The sequence below is a fragment of the Chiloscyllium punctatum genome, unplaced genomic scaffold, assembly GCF_047496795.1.
Source record: "Chiloscyllium punctatum isolate Juve2018m unplaced genomic scaffold, sChiPun1.3 scaffold_1454, whole genome shotgun sequence".
In the NCBI taxonomy this organism is placed as follows: Eukaryota; Metazoa; Chordata; class Chondrichthyes; order Orectolobiformes; family Hemiscylliidae; genus Chiloscyllium; species Chiloscyllium punctatum.
The window spans coordinates 17,726-20,000 of record NW_027311188.1 but is presented as its reverse complement, the minus strand read 5'-3'; positions in this window follow the sequence as shown (position 1 = coordinate 20,000).

Here is a 2,275-nt window from a genome sequence, read left to right as displayed (position 1 = left end):
TAGAATATTTTCGGGTTGGTATAAATCAGTAACCACTGACACTTAGAATTTTTTCGACTTGGTATAAATCAGTAACCACTGACACTTAGAATTTTTTCGGGTTGGTATAAATCAGTAACCACTGACACTTAGAATATTTTCGGGTTGGTATAAATCAGTAACCACTGACACTTAGAATTTTTTCGGGTTGGTATAAATCAGTAACCACCGACACTTAGAATTTTTTCGGCTCAGTAGAAATCAGTAACCAAGCGCATTTTTGAATTGGTTACTGATTTCTCCGTTCGAGTTGCGGCTGCGGTTGGCTTCAAATAGTGGTGGGGGCTTAATTATCGCCGAGGGGAGCATGTCCCGGTGGTGTGGCCGAGGATGGAGTGCCTTTTGAAGGGGGTGTTTCTGAATTTGGACCCTTTTTGAGTTGCATGGCCGGATGGGTGTGGTTTTGAAGGGTGTGTCTGTCTGGAGTGGCACCGGCGTTGGTGTGAGGCTGAGGGTGGGCGTTCGGTTCCTGGTTAGGGATAGGGAAAGGGTGAGACTTAGCTTTAGTGCTCGTGCCCCCGATTTTGGTAATGTTTGACGTCAATTTTCCAAGGAGGCGAATGCAAGGCTTCAGAGGGACTTTGAGTGTTCGGGGGCGGGGTAGCTCAGCCGGATTTGCCCCGGCGGTTCTGCGGACGGTGTTGACTTCGAGGGCGGACCGGCCCCCGTGTTCAGTCCGAATATCGTGCATTGTTAACGGCGGGAAGTGTTCCAAAAGGGAATGGGATTGAATGTGACTGCTGAAGCCGACTTTGAGACCTGTAACGCGGGTAGCTCAGCCGGATTTGACCCGGCGGTTCTGGCGACGGTCTCGCCTTCGAGGGGGGAGCGCCCCGCGTGTTCAGGCCGAATTTTGTGCATTTCCATCGGCGGGAAGAGGTCCAAACGGGAATGGGATTGAATGTGACTGCTGAAGCCGACATTGAGACCTCTAACGCGGGTAGCTCGGCAGGATTTGACCCGGCGGTTCTGCCGAAGGTCTCACCTTCGAGGGGGGAGCGTCCCGCGTGTTCAGGCCGAATATCGTGCATTGTTAACGGCGGGAAGTGTTCCAAACGTGAATGGGATTGAATGTGACTGCTGAAGCCGACATTGAGACCTCTAACGCGGGTAGCTCGGCCGGATTTGACCCGGCGGTTCTGGCGACGGTCTCGCCTTCGAGGGGGGAGCGTCCCGCGTGTTCAGGCCGAATTTTGTGCATTTCCATCGGCGGGAAGAGGTCCAAACGGGAATGGGATTGAATGTGACTGCTGAAGCCGACATTGAGACCTCTAACGCGGGTAGCTCGGCAGGATTTGACCCGGCGGTTCTGCCGAAGGTCTCACCTTCGAGGGGGGAGCGTCCCGCGTGTTCAGGCCGAATATCGTGCATTGTTAACGGCGGGAAGTGTTCCAAAAGGGAATGGGATTGAATGTGACTGCTGAAGCCGACATTGAGACCTCTAACGCGGGTAGCTCGGCCGGATTTGACCCGGCGGTTCTGGCGACGGTCTCGCCTTCGAGGGGGGAGCGTCCCGCGTGTTCAGGCCGAATTTTGTGCATTTCCATCGGCGGGAAGAGGTCCAAACGGGAATGGGATTGAATGTGACTGCTGAAGCCGACATTGAGACCTCTAACGCGGGTAGCTCGGCCGGATTTGACCCGGCGGTTCTGCCGAAGGTCTCACCTTCGAGGGGGGAGCGTCCCGCGTGTTCAGGCCGAGTTTTGTGCATTTCCATCGGCGGGAAGAGGTCCAAACGGGAATGGGATTGAATGTGACTGCTGAAGCCGACATTGAGACCTCTAACGCGGGTAGCTCGGCCGGATTTGACCCGGCGGTTCTGCCGAAGGTCTCAGCTTCGAGGGGGGAGCGCCCACCGTGTACAGGCCGATTTTCATGCATTTCCAACCGTGGGAAGGGGTCCGAAAGGGGATGGGGAGTGAACGTGACTGCTCAACCCGACTTTGAGACCTCTAACGCGGGTAGCTCAGCCGGATTTGACCCGGCGGTTCTGGCGACGGTCTCGCCTTCGAGGGGGGAGCGTCCCGCGTGTTCAGGCCGAATTTTGTGCATTTCCATCGGCGGGAAGAGGTCCAAACGGGAATGGGATTGAATGTGACTGCTGAAGCCGACATTGAGACCTCTAACGCGGGTAGCTCGGCCGGATTTGACCCGGCGGTTCTGCCGAAGGTCTCACCTTCGAGGGGGGAGCGTCCCGCGTGTTCAGGCCGAATTTTGTGCATTTCCATCGGCGGGA